We start from the raw sequence: 19,381 nt of genomic DNA on the forward strand, positions 1-19,381 counted from the left end.
GAGAAGAACAAAGTTGACGTTTCGAGTACTTGTACTCAAGTACTTGAATGCTTGCTTGTCCCTACAACCATCCCTCCCCACTTCTCTCCCCCCACCCCCCCCCACCTTAAACCAGCTAATATTTCACCCCTCTTCTATTTTTACTCAGTTCTGTTGAAGGGTCATGAGGACTCGAAACGTCAACTTTGTTCTTCTCCGCCGATGCTGCCAGACCTGCTGAGTTTTTCCAGGTAATTCTGTTTTTGTTTTGGATTTCCAGCATCCGCAGTTTTTTGTTTTTATAAGAGGAAGGTGCTGTTGGACCTGATTCTGGGGAATGAATTGGCCCAAGTGGATCAAATATCAGTGGGAGAGCATTGAGGGGGCAGTGACCATTGTAGCATAAGGTTTAGGTTGGCCGTGAAAAATGACAGGGAACAATCTAGAGCAGGGATAATTAACTGGGAAAGCCAACTTCGATGGGATGAGAATGCATCTGAATCAAGTGAGTTGGAATCAAATATTGGCAGAAAAGACGATGACTGAACAATGGGCCACCTTCAAAGAAAAAGTGTTGCAGGCAATGTCAAGGTATATTCCCTTGAAGGGGAGGCAGTGGCATTGTGATATTGTCACTGGACTAGTATTCCAGAGACCCAGGGTAATGCTCTAGGGACCCGGGTTCGAATTACACAACGGCAGATGGTGAAATCTGAATTCAGTAAAAATCTGAAATTAAAAGTCTGAGGGTGACAATGAAACATTGCCAATTTATGTAAAAATCCATCTGGTTCACTAATATCCTTTAGGAAATCTGCTGTCCTTGTGACTCCAGACCTACAACAATGTGGTTAACTCTTAAATGCCCTCTGAACAAGGGCAGTTAGGGATAGGCAATAAATGCTGGCCTAGCCAGCAGAGGATGCCCACATCCCATGAATAAATTAAAAAGAACAGAGCGCTCTGAATGACACGATAGAAGTGAAAATGAAAAGGAAGAGTCTGTGTGTACGACAGATGTCAAGTAGAAAATACAATGGAGGATCAGGCTAAATATAGAAGGACCAGAAGGGAAGTGAAGAAACTAATAAGAAAAGCAAGGAGGGAGCATGAAAAGAGACTAGCAACTGGTATAAAAGGGAATCTCAAGGTCTTCTTTCAGCATGTAAGTAATAAAAGGAGTGGCAAATGAAAAAGTAGGGCTGATTAGGGATTAAAAAAGGGATTTGCACGTGGAGGCAGGGGAAATAGCGAAGGTATTAAATGAGTACTTTGCATCTGTCTTTACAAAGGAAGAAGATGCTACCCAGGTGGATTGGGCAGACAAGTAGCAGGTGAAGTTAAATGTAGAGAAATGTGAGGTGATTCATTTTGGCAGGAAGAATATGGTGAGACAGTATAAAATAAAGGAAGAAACTCCGAAGGAGGTGCAGGAACAGAGGGATCACAGTGTACATGTAAATAAGTCATTGAAGATGGCAAGGTGTGTTGAGAGAGCAGTTGATAAAGCATATAGTATCTTAGGCATAAATTCAAAATAATTGGCAAAGGAGTAATAATGTTGTGAGGGAAAATGTTTTCATCCAGTGGGTGGCTGGAGTCTGCAGCGAACTTCCTGAGAGGGTGTTGGAGGCAGGTTCAATCGAGGTATTCGAAAGGGAACAAAAACAAAAATATCTGGAAAAACTCAGCAGGTCTGACAGCATCTGCGGAGAGGAACACTGTTAACGTTTCGAGTCCGCATGACTCTTCATCAGATTTCCAGCATCCGCAGTATTTTGCTTTTATATTCAAAAGGGAATTGGATTGCTATCTCAAAAGAAAAGAATGTGCAAGGTTACGGGGACAAGGCAGGGAAGTGGGTCTAGGTAGAAAGCCAGTGCAGACTCGATGGGCCAAATGGACTCCTCCTACACTGTAAAGGTTCTGTGATTCTGTGATAGTGACAGTGGTATGGTACATGTGAAAGGCAAAGGTTCCCTCCAATATGGTACAAAGCTTTCTAAAGATAGTCTGCATCATTAAACTATTTTTACGTTAGAGAACTGTAGCTCATCAATAAGAATAAAGACTTGACTCCAAAATGGTGACAATCACAAGTACGATCACGGCCAAAAGTAACACAGGGTTTAAAATGCCTATAAAGGGATAAAACTGTGTTCATTTTTAAGATGTTAATATAACAACAAAATACACAGCAGGTCAGTCAGTATCTGAAAAGAGAAATAACTATTTACATTTTGGGCTTCCATTCCTTATCAGAACATGTGAGACATAGTCTGGGATTTTCCATGCCCACCGGCGTAGGGCATGTTCAGTGGCATCAGCAGACAATATGGTGAGAAAGCTAAAAATAGGTTTTGCGGCATTGTGAAACCAGTTGCAATCGTCCACTCAGCCTGCCTATGGCAGGCCACGTTCCCTACCATTGGACATCGGGAACCTCATTGTAATACATCAGCAAATCATTATAAGGCCAGCCCGCTGAACTCATCCCCCCACCCCCTCCGCTGGATCGTCTGTGCACATCAGTGGGAAAATGCGCCAACGTGTTTCACAACAGCATACATAAGGTGTGCACATCACTCAGGAGTTCAAGGTTTGTTTGCCTATCTTGTCTTGGTCAGCACTCACAGTCAACAACACCAGGCTTCACAGACAGCAACACATTACTTTTAGGGGGACTCATGGGTAGATCTCTACCTACCAGATCAGCCGTATGTGGGTGGCTTTTCAATGGCTGCAGGAGTAAGGCTTGCTTGGGGAAGGGGGAGAAGTAGCCTCAGGTAAGGGAAGAGGCTGCAGGACGAGGACTGTACTGGGGAAGGAGGGTACCCAGGGTGTGTGTGGGGGCACAAGTTGATCTGTGCAAGTGGCCTCAAGATGGTGAGGGCTGAGGAGGCAGCCTCCAGAGAAGATGAGGCCAGATGGACATATGAGGGTGTGTGTGTGAGAATGGGTGGTGATGTCCCTTGAGCTGGCAGTGAGTGAGATGCCAGTGAATGTGAGATGGGCTTGACTGTGTGAGTTTAGAGTGATGAAATGTTTGCCATACCCTGGCTGCACAGATGAAATCATTCATCCTCTATCTGCATTGGATGGCCAACCTCTTCTGTGCAGCATTGGCACTGATCACCACTGCCATAGCCTACCAAGCCCGAGTGTTAATGTGGCTGTCCCTCCTGCGGCGAGAGCGGGGGTAGAGGACATCACAGCGGGCCTTCACAATGTCCAAAAGATACTCGAGGGCTGCATTCTTCTTGCCTTTAGGGGCCATGTCTTCTTTGCTGCAGTCCTGGGATGGAAGCACTGAGCATGGCTGTACTTTAAATGTGGTGCCTGGCATGATGAAGTGGCGAGGTGATGGCGTGGCAGGTGAATTGGAGCCCACCCATCATGGAAATGGCATGTATCCCAGGAATGCATAATTAGTGTGACAGGTTTGGGATGATATGGCGTGAAAAACCACCATTGTGGTCGGTGAGTAAAACATAATTTTCCCCGCCCACTACTGCACTTAGTGCAAATATGGGGTGATTCTGCCCATAGGAACATCGGAAATAGGAGTAGTAGGCCATTCGGCCCCTCAAGCTTGCTCCGCCATTCAACTGGATCATGGCTGATCTTCTACCTCAATGCCATTTTCCCACACTATCTCCATATCCCTTGATATCTTTAATATCTAGAAATCCAACAATCTCTGTCTTGAATATACTCAATGACTGAGCCTCCACAGCCCTCTGAGGTACAGAATTCCAAAGATTCGCACCCCCCCCCCCATTGAGTAAAGAAAATCCCCCTAATCTCAGTCCTAAATAGCCTACCTCTAATTCTGAGATTGTGTCCCCTGGTTCTAGACACCAGCAGCCCCCCCAACCAACCCCCATCACCACCGCCCCCTGCCCCCCGTCCCAGTCAGGGAAAACGCCTTTCCTACATCTATCCTGTCAAGTTCTGTAAGAATTTTGTATATTTTAAAGACATCGCCTCTCACTCTTCTAAACTCTAGAGAATATAGGCCCAGTCTCCTCAATCTCTCCTCAAAGGACAATCCTGCCATCCCAAGAATCAGCCTGGTGCACCTTTGTTGCACTCCCTCTACAGCAAGTATATTCTTACTTAGGTAAGGAGACCAAAACTGCGCGCAATACTCCAGGTGTGATCTTTAGTCCTGTGCTCAAATCTTCTTCCAATAAAGGCCAACATCCATTTGCCTTCCTAATTGCTTGCTGCACCTGCATGTTAGCTTTCAGTGACTTAATGAACAAGAACACCCTTTGGGCATCAACACTTCCCAACCTCTCACCATTTAAGAGATACTCTGCATTTCTGTATTATTCTCCTACCAAAGTGGATAACTTTACATTTTTCCGCATTATATTCAATCTGCCATCTTGCCCACTAATTTAGCCTGTCTAAATTCCCTTGAAGCCTCTTTGCATTTCATTAAAACTCGCATTCCTACCTATAATTTTGTGTCACCAGCAAACTTGGAAATATTACATTTGGTCCCCACATCCAAATCACTGAAATATACTGTGAATGGCTGAAGCAAGCACTGATCCTTGTGGTACCCCATTAGTAACATCCTGAGAATAACCCATTTATTCCTACTCTCTGTTTTCTGTCCATTAGCCAATTCTGAATCCATACCAGTATACTACACCCAATCCCATGTGCCCTGATTTTGTTTACGAACCTCCTGTGTGGGACTGTAGCAACTATAGCTTTGGCAAATGCAGGACTGTAGCTTTAAGAATAATCTAGAGTTGTAAGGTCACATGATCTGTGTAAACCAATCAGTTTGCAGCAAGGGGAACCTCTAGGAGGGAGTTCTTCTTTAGTTATAGAGTTTGATGCACACATGTAACTGCTGCTGCTGTCTTGTAAATAAAGTTCAATGGTTCCATCAAGAAAAGTTGCCTGGAAAATCAACTCGATTACAGGGACCTTGTCGAAAGTCTTCTGAAAATCCAAATACACCACATCCTTTGGTTCCCCCTTATCTATTCTGCTAGTTAAATTCTTAAAAAATTCTAACAGGTTTGTCAGACATGATTTTCCTTTTGTAAATCCATGTTGACTCTGCCCAATCCTACCATTATTTATAAGTGTCCAGTTATCACATCCTTTATAATAAATTCTCTAGATTCTAGCATTCTCCCTACTACTGACGTCAGGCTAACCAGTCTGTAGTCTACATCTGTTTACTCTCCCACTCCTTTCTTAAATAGTGGGGTCACATTTGCTAACTAATCTGCAGGAATTGTTCCACAATCTATAGAATTTTGGAAGATGGCACCGATGCATTCATTATCCTTACAGCCACCTCTTTCAACCCTTTGGGATGTAGATCATCATGTCCAGGGGATTTATGTTTTTCCTTTCCTGAATTTTCTGTTTTTGTTTCTGGTGACCAGCATTTGCAGTTTATTTTCTCTTCATCTTTGTTATTAATAAGAAACAGGATCAGGAGTAGGCCATTCAACCCCTGGAGGCTGCTCCACATTTCACTAAGACCACATGGCTAATCCTCCACTTCAATTCCACTTCCTTGCCCTATCCCCATATCCCTTGATTCCCTCAGCACCCAAAAAGCTATCAATCTTAGTCTTGAACATGTTCAATGACTAAGCATCCAAAAATTCCCTGGTAAAATGGCTAACGAGTTAAAAGTTAACTGTTTGAACATCAAAACACACATACAGCCAACAAGTGGCAGGATGAAACTACAGGCGAAAAAAACTAATGTGCCATATCGAGTCTGCTTTTCTTAAGGGAAAATAAATCTAAATCAATTCGCAAAGGCTGGAATACTTTTGTGAAGTCAGGTCAAATACAAATGACAGATATTTTAAAAACACACATTTACTGTCTTTCTATCTTCCTCTCTCACCCCCTCATTATTCTGGGTTACTTTTAACCAAAAGAAAACAACAACGCGTACTTTAGGAACTGTGATTTTCTCAGCTCATTAAATGACAATTATGATGCTCATTTTGATTAATCTATTCCTTACAGTTATGCATGCCCAAGCTCCTCTGATTAATGCGCCCATCAGTCGAAAGTATTAGTGGTGCAGTGCAATTCACTAACACCACTGATGTATACATGCTCCTTTTAAAGAAAATGGCACACAGGTAATGAAAGACTCACCAAAAAACTGCTACTTTATCACTACTGGATAACACAAATTAATATTTTAACTGTAAATAGTTCTCTTTTAGCATTAATTAAATGAAGCAAAATTAGTAGAATTTTGTGAATATATTCAGATAGAATTTGATTTTTTTTTAACTTAAGTATGGGAAAAATTTTAAGTTTTCTCATGAAATTGATATCAATTCTGATGGAATTTTTAAGTTATGGTTTCCTTTCCTACAGATTTTAGCTGTTCTTAAATCACTTAGCTAGCCCTATATGAATAATTAGGGACTGTTATACACAGAGCTACTGCTGACAGCTTGGCACCGATGCTATAAATGGAGCAGCTTGCTAGGCTCTGGCAGTATCTTGAGAGGTTTACACATGCAGATCAAATGTGCAGTTCACACAGAGAAGCCAGTGTGGCTCAGTCACTGCGTTATAGAGACCTGCATCAGCAAGTGGGGAATGACCCGACAGCCAGAGATATCAGTTGGAAATATTCAAGCAACTGCATAACACAAGCTTGTAAACATGTAGCTATTTGCCTGTTGCTACTTTTTGCTGTGAATTCCTCTCAATCAGATAGAAGTGGCATAAGAGTCACTGCTATAAAGCTAAGGAGACAGTGTGTTAAGAGTCAACAAACTAATGTGTGGCATCAAAGGTTTGAGTTTTGAGAACTGAAGAAATTAGGGTGTATTAAGTATGAAAGAGAGGAAGCTGTGAGATTGGGCGGGATTCGATAGGGCCAGAAATTCCTGCACAAAATCAACAGACTTTTGGCTGCTCTCCCAAATTTTCTGATCCCACCAGCAGTGTGCATCATTGCAGGGGGGATCTGAAAATCCCATCCATTATCTTAACAAAAAATTCAAAATATTAGAAGTGCATAGATAAAATAAATCCAGTCCACCAATTCAATATGGGTGGAATAAGACATTAAAACAAGGGGGCACAGGGCAAAACAGATGAAAGGGCATCTTGGGAACGATGTGAGAAAGGATTTGATCCTAAGTTACTGGAATGTGGTTTTAGTCTTTTTCCAAAAAGGAAATTAATTAGGGGCTGCCAGTCAATAAATTCAAAAATCATTTTTTGATATAAAGCCTGGTTTCAAACACCTCCGCACTATATAGGATGAAAAACTACGATGTTAGCGTTTCATTACGAGGTTGCTAAGAGAAAAACAGTGGTACACATTCATACTTAAGCACTCACTTACACATATATCAAACACCCGGGCTGCAGATTGGAACCAGCTCCCCATTATCCACAGTTTTCAGGATGATTTTCTGCTGAGGTAAAACTCTGGATAAAGCATCAGCTATCACATTGTTTGCCCCTACAATGCACATAATCTTTAGGTGATATCGTTGCAAAAGCAGGCTCCATTAAAATAGCTTTACATTATAGGTTTTGAATTTCTCTACAAATGTTAAGGGGCTGCAATCGGTATTGATTAAGGTCTCTCTATATCCATTTCGTACATATGTTTCAATTTTTGCTAATGTGATAGGAGATAGCCCCCCCCATTCATCATTTTTCATAGCAACTGTTCTTGTTGTGACTTTGCAGAGACAGGTTGTCTTCCATTTCAATAAATGCAAAATACTGCGGATGCTGGAGATTTGAAATAAAAACAGAGGCCTGAATTTTACGCTCGTCAGGCATGTGTGGTCGGGAAACGAGCCCCCAGCCGCGATTTCACGCTGGCTGGCTGTTAATTGGCTCAGCGCTGCCGGGGTGGGGGCGGGTGAGTTCTTCCACTGAGCTCGCTGAAGGCAGACAGATGCCTCAGGGAGCTGCAGGCCTCCAAATAATAAAAGAAAGCACAATAATGCTGCAAAAAAATGTCCATGCAGCACAATCAAGCACCTGAAAGCATACCTCATGAAAAAAACACAGTCCCCAGGTATTTCTTTTTATTTTATATCCTAACAGAGATTTCATCCCGAACCTTGGATGAGGTTTCATAAAAAATGTAAAGGTCACCTAGCCGATTGGCCCGTCTGCCAACCGTAAGATTGGATGGGCCATGACAAATCGCTTACAATTGCACCATTAATAGGCTTAATTGCCCACTTAATTGTCGGCGGGCGCTCTTCCAACTGCCGCACGCGCCCGCTGAGCAAAATATCCACGAGTGCACGATGACATCAGGATGCTCGCCTGACGTCATCTTGCACAATTTTACACCCGTTCTGGTTGGGTGCGCATGTGCCCGCGGAAGATAAAATTTTGCCCAGGAGGCACTGGGGAAACTTAGGTCTGGCAGCGTCTGTAGAGAGAGAAACAGAGTTAATGGAACTCAGGAGAAGAGTCAGGTTAGACTTGAACGGTTTCATATTGGTTAATGTTTCAAGTCCAACATGACCTTTCTTCTGAGTTCCGTTAACTTGTTTCTCTCTCCACAGATGCTTCCAGACTTGCTGAGATTTTCTAGTACTTTCTGTTTATCTTTTTGTCTCCATTTCAACAGTTTTGGAATGCAGAACTGTGCAATTGGAAGCGATTTGTCATGGCCCATCCAATCTTATGGTTTCGATAGTTTTGGAATGCAGTAGGTACAGTGATGCATGTGCAGCCGTGACTATGATCCCAAGTCACTGGAATGTAGCTTTTTTTTTAAAAAAGACTCAATTATGGGTTTCCAGCCAATAAATTCAAAATCATTTTCTGACATAAAGCATGGTTTCACAACAATACAGATCACTGGAGGTCAGCCCTCTGCAGCCGTAGAGGATTGTTGTGGGGCTCAGAGGAGCTTGAATGTAACCCTCTTCCAAGGATCACCTGGTCTTGCCATGTTAGATGACTTGGACAGATCAACTCTGCAGAATAGCTGTTAGATTTCGTGGCCCAACCCCCATTGGCAACCTGCCAATTAGAACTGGGAATGTGCAGACAGCTCACCTGACAGATCTAAATCAGGCCCACCCACCACAATGGGTGGGTGACTCTTGTTGGTGACAGCAAGCGGGCATCTTGATTGCTCTTCCCATTGCCTGCCCGATGTCACCACACATGAGAAGTGACCCAATAGTCGTTCCTCCAATAAAATCAAATAGGTTTCTGCAAGTCTAAACTTGGATCTCATGTCCTGGAATCCCCAAGTTCAGGGTGGTGAACTTGGACTCCACCTTACTGGGAGTCAAATATCCCATGGCTAAAAGCACTTCATGTGGTAAACACATATTATTGATAACACACCATTTCATGCCATGTTAATACCATATTGCAAAATATCAGTTTTCTGAATGTGTGCCACAATTGTCATTCGTCAACATTTTACCACATGAATCTAAATGCCTGCTCATTTTTCTAATTTACATTTGCTTTCAAGCTCTATCCTCGGTGTATTCAGACTGTACATGGGTCAGGGAGATCTCCTAAAATTCGCCAATTACACTAAAGCGAAAAACAAGCATATAATTTTCTCCGGAAAGATATAAATTAGATTCCATTTTCTAGACTCTGCTCACATCTCTGCTGCCATTATCTGACTGCCTGCAGTTGCAATTAAATCTTATTTTAGGTCCTGGTGCCAATCTATTGTGAATGCATTTGAGCTGGATTGACATCATGTTCCTCTTGTGCACAATCATCAATATTAATGAGGGTGAAAAAACACCTCTCCCCACATCATCCCTCTCTCAACGCAACTGTGAGTGCTCTCTCTCCTGCTTTTGACTCTGCTGACATGCACGAATTATCTCTACTTTGGTTCACAGGGAGCTCTGCCAAGCGACCAACACCCTCAGCCAGTCAGTCCCTCAGCTCCATCCAGGTCCTCACCTCCAGCCAAGAGGACACCTCCTCCATTGAAAAGCTGGAAATAAGCAGCCTGGAAGACCCATCACAGCGCTTACCCACACCCTGCACCAGAACAGAGACACACACCTCGGTGGGGCCTAGATCTAGAGCAGGCTCGGGTTCACAATCTGGTGGTCACTGCAGGGACAAGTGTCCACAGCAGCAGGAGGAGGCAGGTTCAGCCGAGCTCCCCAGCAGGAGGAGGACTGCTGGAGAAGAGGCGCCTGTGAGGCCCAAGTCAGATGATGAGCCTCTGGATTTGGCCTTCCAACTCATCCTGGAAGGTCAGCAGAAGGCGGGGGAACATTATGCAGAGCTGTTGGAAGCCCACAACAGAGTGGCACGCGAGTCAGAGGAGTGCACCCGCCTGCTCTCTGATGAAGTGATGCCCACATGTGCGTGCATGCAGGTCTCCTTGGGGAGGATGGCGGATGCCATGGAGACCCTGGTCCAGCAGAATGCAGAGATGCGTGCACTCCATTGCGGAAGCCATGGATGAGTTCCTGCAGTGGAAACGTGAGAGGGAAACAGGACACTTTGACGCCCCTCCACGTGCTCCTTCCCCTCAAGGAAACAGACCAGGGCCCTCAGGCACCCGACGGGAGAAGGAGCTGCAGCTGGACACCCCTGGGTCATCCACTCAGGAATCTCAGAGGTTGTCCACTCCCTCCAAGACCCCTTTGCCTGTGACCTCCCCAACCTTGTCCACTGTCACTGCAGAGGGAGCAGCTGGCCCACAGGAGGACAGGCAAAGCAAGCTGGGGCCTCCAAGGACTCGGCTCTCCAGAGGGCGCACACCAAAGTCATTAGAAGCAACAGGGCCAACCATTCTACAGGCTGTCTCCACTCCTGCTGTGGATGCCAGGGTAGCACCTAGAAGAATTGGTAGGCCTAGAAAAGTTAAGAAATTCTGATTACAAGTGGCTGCGCAGGTGAACACATTTTGTCACTTTATAATCTGAAAATATATTCACTTTCACTGAATAATGCGCAATGTTGCCTGTCAGCTTCATCGACAGGCTTCGTGAATCCTCCCAATGCATCCACCCACTGCACCCTCCCCCCCCCCCCCCCCCCCCCCCCCACCCCCCGGCCACCCCACACTAGCAGTTCAGCTGCACGTACCCGAGTGGTTCTGGAAGCAGAATTGTGTGGCAGGGCCTTTCAGAGCCTCGTGGAAACACTCTCCCACACACGCGGATCCTTCCTCCATCACACTCATCTCACTGTCCCGAGCTTTTTCAATGCTGCCTGCTGGGGTTCTCCTTCAGTTGTCCATCTGAGCTGCATCTCCGCCCACCCACTGATCACACTCCCATGCAGCACCTGTTCCCAACCAACACGAGGCTTTGCTCACTTTCGATTTCGACAGCCATGGTAGTTATTAAGTTTCTGATCAACTCCTCTGTTCTTTCCCCTCACCCAGTCACCCATGTCCTTTCCCCCATCACTGCTGACCCTGCTGGCATCACCTTCCACCTCCCCACCGTCACCTACCAACCCAAACCCTTGTCTTTCCAGGATGTCCAGGTGAAGGTGCACATTCCCTACCTTCCCGAGAATCCCACCCCCATCCACATTGACCTCCCCGACCTCCTCCTTTCCACTCCCAGGGTCCGTGTCTGCCTCCGAGTCCCCACCAACCACCCTCGCTGTCGCTTCTATTGCTACAGGTGCACCCTCACCCTCCCACTCTTCTGGCTCTCTCTGCCCTCTCTCATACTCACAACTCCTTCCTACCACGCCCACCCTGAGTTCACTCCCCAGGAAGCAGTCATTGACTCCACAGACCTTTCCCTGCACGTTCACCTGAACATCCAGCACTCCCCTTACTCCTTCCTGCCCTCGGACACCTTCTCCGTTCAGAACTCCTTCCCCTCTCTGAACTCCATCCCCCCTCCGAACTCCCTCCCTTAAGCCTTCCTCCCCTCTTACGCCTACCTTCCCACTTGCCGCATTCTCCCCATTACACCCTCCTCCCCTGTGCCCGCTTCTCTCCCCTCCCGACCACAGACCCCCAACACTTTTGTTTCCCCACTCCCAACCTCACCACGCACCCCCCCATACACCTTCCTCTCGCAGTCAAATTTAGACCTTCCTGCCCCTCAGACTGAATTGTCCCACCTCCATCTGCCATGATGTCCGATACTGACGGGACCGGACAATTCTGCCCAGTCTTTCAAATGAAAACCCAAATGCACTTTCAGAGTTCAGCTTTTCAAGTGATATTCATTTCCATATTGGATTGCAATTAAAAGATTAATACAGATTGGGTTAGATGAAGACGAATGAAGAGCCTTGTGTAGCATGTAAACCGCATCGACCACATCTGTGCAGTAGGCGCAATGTAATTTTGTAACTGTTACATCCTTTGGGTTGGGATAATGATCGTTTACAGTAGGATTCCCCCCCATAGGGCAGTGTATAAAAGTGTTGTACTGTGTTACACAGACCAAGAAAGCCCATGAGTTTATTCCAGCTCTCTCATGAGTTTGCTTATCTGACTGGGGAAAGTTGGTGCAGGTGTTGGCCTCTGTAATACTGGGCTACGGAGAGAAGGAAAACAAATAAGCCATGGTTCCCCTCCTGGGACTCAACCCAGCGACTTTACTAGAGAGTGGCATTTATAATCAATAAGCATGACATGATTGGCAGACGACTTAAACGATCTGTCAATCAAATAGGCCATTCGGCCTTGCTGGTCTATGCTGGCACTTATGCTCCACACAAGACCCTTCCTACCATTCTTCATCGCAACCTGTCACAGAGCATTCCTTATGTTCTTACCTTCTCCACCGCCTTTTCCCTGACAGTGACATGTCAAAAAAGATTGTCAGTCCTGTTAAATGAGACTGAACAGCTTTTGAGTTCTAAGTAACTTTTTAAATTTTAAGGTTAGTCAGTCTTGAAGCACAACAATGGTAAACACCAATGCCAAATCAAAATACTGCAGATGCTGAAGAGCTGAAATAAAAACAGAAAATGCTGGAAATACTCAGCAGGTGAAGCAGCATCTATGGGGAGAAGTGTTAATGGGCTACATTTATACTTACCTGGCCTGTTGATATGGATGGTGCAGTGGTGGGCCAGGGGTGGGGTTAAGCCACGGGGAATGCAGAAGCTGGATTTTCCCCATAAACTGTAGAGTTTTAATTTGCCGTGGGAAATTGAGACCTGGGGGCCTCGGGTGGGAGTGAGGGAAGGGATGGGTGGTCTGGTGGGTAGAATTAGAGGCCTTGTGGGGAAGGTTGAAGTTTTCGGGGGCTGGTGCCCGATTGTGGGAGTTCTTCAGGAAGGCACTCACCTCCTGCATCCACCAAGTCCTTGCCTGGATGTAGCTCACCCCAAGGCTCTGGGAACCTGGCCGACAAGAATTAACATTGGAAAGCTGAATGACAATAAGGCTCACACCCAGCCCGCCTTCTTGGAGTGGGTTTGACTGTCTGCCCATCTTCTGGCCTCAGTTAAAGCTGGAAGTGTTCATGTTGGGGTGGGAATCTGTTTTTAGGGCTTTAATCCCCACACCCGATCCACACATGCCCCTTTTTTTTTAGGTTAAAACATCCCCCCTCTGGTCAGTGCTATAGCTGGAAGAAGTTAGAGATGTAACAGTTTATAAATAAGTACACAGGCAGGGAAATGGTGGTTGGGAAGGTAAAAAGAAATGTTCTGTGATAGGTTGAGATGAAGAATGGTGGCAGCATAGACCAGCAAGGCTGAATAGTCTATTTGTGTACTGCCAGCTTTAATTCTGTAATTGATAGATCATTTGGACTTTTCCTATAGACCTGGGCCTGCATTTTCCAGGTGGCGGGCGGGCTCGGTGGAAGCAGTCGTGGAGCCGATTGCCGCCTGCGATCGTCTCCGCGCTGCCATTTTAAGGTCTGCCCAGCGTAATACGCGGCCGGTAGCGCTCAGCGCTATCTGTGTGGGCGGGGGGGGGAGGAGGGAGAGTCGGGGCCAACGCTCTTTCACGCTTCAATCTCCCTGAGGCAGCTTCGCGCCTCAGGGAGATTGAATCGATATTCAAAAAGTTAAATTAAAGGTTTAAACATTTATTTGAACATGTCCCCTCATGTGACTGTATCATATGAGATGGGATGTGTTTTTATATTTAGGAATTTAAAAAAATTTATTTCATAAAAGCTTTAGAAAACCTCATCCTGCTTGTGGATGAGGTTTCTTCAAAAATGCGAAGGCCGCTTGGCCTTTTTGCCTTCCAGCCAACCTTAAGGTCGGATGGGCAGCATTACCAGTGACATGAATCACTTTCCTAATGGCCTTAATAGGCCGTTTACATATTGACGGGTGCACAGCCGACTCCGGCGCATCCCGCCAAACGAAATATAGCGGGATGTGCGATTACGTCAGGACGCACGCTCGACAGCATCGCGCGTCATTTTACACGTCGGTGTGTCGAACCCACCCCCATACACCAACTGAAAAATCCTGCCCCTGGTGTGTGGTATTGAGCCACAGTGGCCAATAAAATCCAAGATTTATCGAGATTTGCCTCGAGTTTACTGATCTGGCTGATTTGACCTCTGGCTTTGTTCTTTCCTCACCTCCCAACATCCCACCTCCCCCCTCCTCCCACAGTTTTTCCTTAGCTCCGTATCTGTTTAAAACCGGTTGCATCTCTAACTCCTTCCAGTTCTGGTGAAAGGTCATCAATCTGAAATGTTAATTCGGCTTCTCTCTCGACAGATGCTGCCTGACCCACTAGGCTGGATTTTACCATTGGCGAGTGGGGGGGCGGGGCCCGCTCGCTGACACGTAAAATGACGCGCGGTAACGTTGGGCGGAACTCCCGATGTCACCGCGCTCCATTTAAATTTTCAGGAAGGCGGGGGCTTAGCAAAATCAACTGCGGGCCCGCCGACCTGTCAATGGCCAATTGAGGCCATTGACAGAGCATTTAAAGTAATTAGTGGACCTGCCCGTCCAACCTTAAGGTTGGCGGGCAGGCCAGGAGCCCCGACGCAAACTAAAAAAAGCATGAAACCACATCCACGGGCAGGATGAGGTTTCATGTAGGGTTTTAAAAATTTTAATAAAGTTTTTTTGGAAATTATGAACATGTCCCAACTCAGGTGACATTGTCACATGAGTGGGGACATGTTAGGGAAATTTTATTTTTCTATTTTGAGCTTTTTAACATTTACAGCCGATCTCCCTGAGGCTGAACTTAGCCTCAGGGAGATGAGTGCGCTCTTTTGCACACGTGCGCGAAAGAGCGCACTCTCGATTTTAGGCATTACCCACACCCGCACAGGAAGTGCAAATCGCTTCCGTGCGGATGTCACGCTGGGCGGGCCTTAATTGGCCTGCCCACATAAAATGGTGCCACGCCTCCGATCAGGGGCGCCAATCGGAAGCGCGCCCGCATGCGCCTGCCCATCAACTTCCCCCTCCCGATGGGGGGAAAATTCAGCCCACTGAGTATTTCCAGCACTTTCTCTTTTTCATTTTCTATTACATGCTGTATTGCTCCTTTATGGTTGACTTTTAACTGCCCTCTGAAATGGGCTTGCAAGCCATTCAGTTCAAGGACAATTGGGGATGGCAATAAATGCTGGCCTTGCTGGTGACGCCCACATCACATGAAAGAATAAAAAGAACAGTCCAACTTCTAACATGCCTTGAGCAATACCGCTGGGGTAATAGTAAAATCAATGTCATAAAAACACAACATCTTGTTTGGCCTCTTTCACACCTCTTTATCGGCCAATTTACTCTGAGACAATTTTTTTTTAAAAGAAAAGTGAAAGACAATCATTTATAATGTCCTGATAAACTCACCCATCAACACAAAATACCTTATTAAGCAGGAGTCAGAATATCTGTACTTGACGGAAGATGAATTTGCAGCTCATTTGAGGGCATGAATCCAAGCTTACGGTTTAAATAAGAGAACAAAACTAGATCATACAGTTTTTCTGCACTTTGCTGAGACATTTAAAATCTGCCTTCCCCCATGAATATAAAGCACTCTTTGAATGAACGAGGTATTACAAATTCCGTTGTACAGTCACTACGCGATTAAGCTAAATGTATGAATCTCCATTTATCAGCAGCTTGCAGTCCTTTTGCTAATGGTATAATTAAATACAGCTTTCTATGTGACATCTCATTTAGCTTTCAGCACGTTCTTTCAGTCCCTGACTGCCAGTATGGATCGTGTTGGGTTCTACTTTGAGGTTATAAACTGACCTGCCTTTGTGTCAACCACCTAATGGGAAATACGACGTTTCTTGCTGGATTGAACCATGCTGCAGTCACAGAGCGACTACTATCTTTAGCTCAGCTGACAGAGGATGTACTCCCCAAGCTTTCACAGCAGTAGCTCATTGGAAGGGAAAATGCGGCTGGATATACAAAGCAAATTTTCATGGGCTGTGACCGAAGTATATACAATACACAATGCTGCATTCTTCTAAATTGAGTCTGCAAGTATCACTTTTAAAATAAAAACAAGCACTGCTTTGCTCACCCAGGAGAAGCTCAGTCAGACAGAGGGGCATTTGCTCATTTATGTGTGCACTATTCAAATGTTGGAGCAGAACTTCTGCCCGGGTTTTTCTGATGTTCTGGGGGTCACTTAAATGACCATTTCCACCATTTTGTCTGTTGATTCTGTCAATCATCTGCAAAATTACATTGGGAGCTAGAATATGGCCAATGTTCGGAAACTCTAGAAAATTGTTTTTTTGATGCTATAAGAATGGTTATTTCAATGACCATATGTATGCAAAGTCAGTGCCGCAGCACATTTTTCACTGACTACTCCCATGTTGTGTCCCTAATGGCTAAGTTGATAAAGGCACTGTGCTGTGTGGATATATAAACCGGAAGATCCACATTGGTTCCTGGTCCACAACAAAGTGCCTGATCTCAACTGAAGTGATGCTCCATGCTCTCAATGACCTAAGCTAATAAAGAGAAGGCAGTCAACTAGAATTCTTAATCCTGACTGCTATTTCTTTTGTAATTAGTTCTCCTGATCTGGGTAGTGCCATCAAGACCAGCATTTATTGTCTATCCCTACTCGCCCTCGAGAAGGTGGTGGTGAACCTCCATCTTGAACTGCTGCAGTGAGCGTGGTGAGAACACTCCCACAGTACTGTTAGGCAGGGAGTTCCAAGATATTGTCTCTGCGGTAATAAAGGTCAGGGTGACCAAGTCTTGGGAAGAAAATTAAGGGACAGCCTTTCATGGGGGTCTATATGTGTGGGGGGAGGGGGAGCTGGGTTCCAGAGCTGTTGGAGGGCAAGGGGTCATGCTGCCAGAGCTGTGAAAGCATGCAAACAGGTGGCGAGCAGGTACTGCGCAATGCGTGAAATTTAAAGGTCCGAAATACAGGACCAGCAGCATCCCCGCACCATGCAGCCCAGGACACAGGACAGTGGACTCAGATAGGGGACGATGCCATAACATAAGGGATGGTTGGTCACCCTGGGCAATGTGTGTTCAGTCACTTTGATGTGTGACTTGGAGTTGATGGTATTCCCATGCAGCTGCTGGGCTTGTCCTTCTAGGCAGTAGAGGTGGCTGGCTTTGAAGTTCAGTGTGCCTGGGAAATGCATGTGTGTGACCTTTGGATGAGGACAGGGTCATACTTGGCTGTGATGACTTCCAGAGTTCAACAGCCTGTGTAGCATCAGACACAAAGATTGGCCACTTGAGCGAAGTATAAGCTGTTAGCCAACACTAGTGGGACTGTACTCCAACAAAGAGTCAGCATCTTCACAGAAGAGAAAAAATACCAGAAAGAAAAAAAATAGTTTTCTTCATTGTGTCAGCTGGATAGCACACAATTGTTTATTCATGATTATTTTATCAGGGGTCATGAAAGCACCTGACAACAAAACCCAGAATTCAGACCCTTAAACTGACTGAAAAATTAGTGCACAAATGTACTAACAAATCTTGGTCACCTGTCATTAAATTAAAAGTTTGTTTCTGCACCGAAGAATGACACATGTCAAGACGGGATTGTGTACCCGAATTGAAGAATAATTATTGATTGAAGGTGATTTGTGCTTGATTATAGTACACTGGGTCCTAGAAACACAAGCGTAAGCACAGACAATAAGTGTTATTGGCTATCTGACCGTGAAATGCTTCACATTCAAATGCAATCCTGACATCTACATGGATGCAATTCCCAGCGCAATTTGGGGGATAGTCGTTGGGAATAGAAACCTTGGATGATTTCGGCCCTCCCATCTTGAGAACATTGGCCAAATCTTCCCATCATCAGCGGAACCCGTGTGTCCAAAGCTGATCAGACAGAAAACTGCCCATTAACCCGGATACGTATTTTATGGCCAAAGGTCTGATCCAGGATGCAGAAGAACTCCCTCAGTGCGGGAACCTATGGAGAGACCAGCTAAGAGGATCAGTGCAGAGGACACGCCCCTTTTTGTAACATCAGTTGCCGTGTACTGGTAAGTGCTTAAAGCTCCCAAGGCTTTTCAGAGTGTTAGTGAATGAGTGTATGAGTGAATGGGTGGGTGAATGGGCGAGTGAATAGGTGGGTGAATAGTAGGTGAATGAGTGAGTGAGTGGGTAAGTGGTTAGGTGGGTGAGGTGAGTAGGCCATTGGGTGGGTAGTCAGGTCAGCCGATTAGTCGGGGGTTCCGCAGTGTAGTTGGGAGGTCGAGGGGGTAGTTGGGTGTTCATGGGGATCACTGGGGAGGTCATTTGTGGCGTTACCCAGGTGTTAGACCAGGTTTTAATTTGTCTACCATTTCCTGGGTAACTATCAAAGTAAGTTGTGTGGATCTGTCCCAAGTCTCTGTCTCTAGCTCATGGAATCAGCCCATTGGAAGTTTAAACTTCTCAGGCAATTTCCAAGGATATCCGTGCGTTGGAACTTCTGCAGAGTCCTGACGCACATCTTCCATCGTATATCCAGCCTCTGACAATCCAGAGACTGGAAAATTTGGGCCACTATATCTATTTCATTATAGGTAAGGCTGAAATCAGTTAGCTCAGCATGGACAGGAACAGAGCAAAGCCCAAAGGCAAGATATTCCACCATACATTGTACGTATTCACTGACTACTGGTGGGACCTTCTACCAGCACCATGAGTGAAGCACGATGTTTAGTCACAATGAATGATCCGTTACTGTGCAACCAAAATTGCAATTTCACACATGAACATTATCAACCTATACCTTCCATTCTGAAATACACCACCCTATTTGGAACATAATATTGAATTTGAATTCATCAAATCCATGCTTGCAATTATTAATTTTTCTGTGCCAAACAAAACTAAAAGCTTCAGCAAATGCAAACTGAAAAAACACCTGTAATTTGTGGAAAATCATTTAATAATTGGTGAGCACTCCAAAACAGTTTACAGGCTAAGTTCATTGATGGATATAAATGTGCAAGGAATGTTGCAGAACTGCTGACTGCCAATGAGTTCC

The 19,381-nt window shown here is 45.3% G+C and overlaps 1 protein-coding gene across 2 annotated transcripts in view; it reads right to left on the bottom strand.

Annotated features, from left to right (window-relative positions):
* The window catches only part of LOC144693693 (ephrin type-A receptor 3-like), a 408,573-nt gene that overhangs the window by 164,256 nt on the left and 224,936 nt on the right, over positions 1 to 19,381 (bottom strand). The gene's annotated exons all lie outside the window — the stretch shown is intronic.

Source organism: Cetorhinus maximus, chromosome 19, assembly GCF_964194155.1.
Source record: "Cetorhinus maximus chromosome 19, sCetMax3.hap1.1, whole genome shotgun sequence".
Classification (NCBI taxonomy): domain Eukaryota; kingdom Metazoa; phylum Chordata; class Chondrichthyes; order Lamniformes; family Cetorhinidae; genus Cetorhinus; species Cetorhinus maximus.